Here is a 205-nt window from a genome sequence, read left to right as displayed (position 1 = left end):
GGCGAGTCCGTGGCCACCCTGCGGTGCTGCAGTCGGAGGGTGTGTGCCAGAGAGGCAGGGGCAGCAGTGAGAAGCAGAACAGAAACGGAAAATGAGCCAAATTCCTGGAGATCCCTGCTGCGCTCTCCCCAGCGTCACCAGCCTGCTGGGAGCCGACTGCTGGCCACGGGGCTCGCTGGCCTCGGAGATGAGCGTCGGGCAGGCC

The sequence above is a fragment of the Apaloderma vittatum genome, unplaced genomic scaffold, assembly GCF_000703405.1.
Source record: "Apaloderma vittatum isolate BGI_N311 unplaced genomic scaffold, ASM70340v1 scaffold27200, whole genome shotgun sequence".
Lineage (NCBI taxonomy): Eukaryota > Metazoa > Chordata > Aves > Trogoniformes > Trogonidae > Apaloderma > Apaloderma vittatum.
This window is presented reverse-complemented; position numbering follows the sequence as displayed.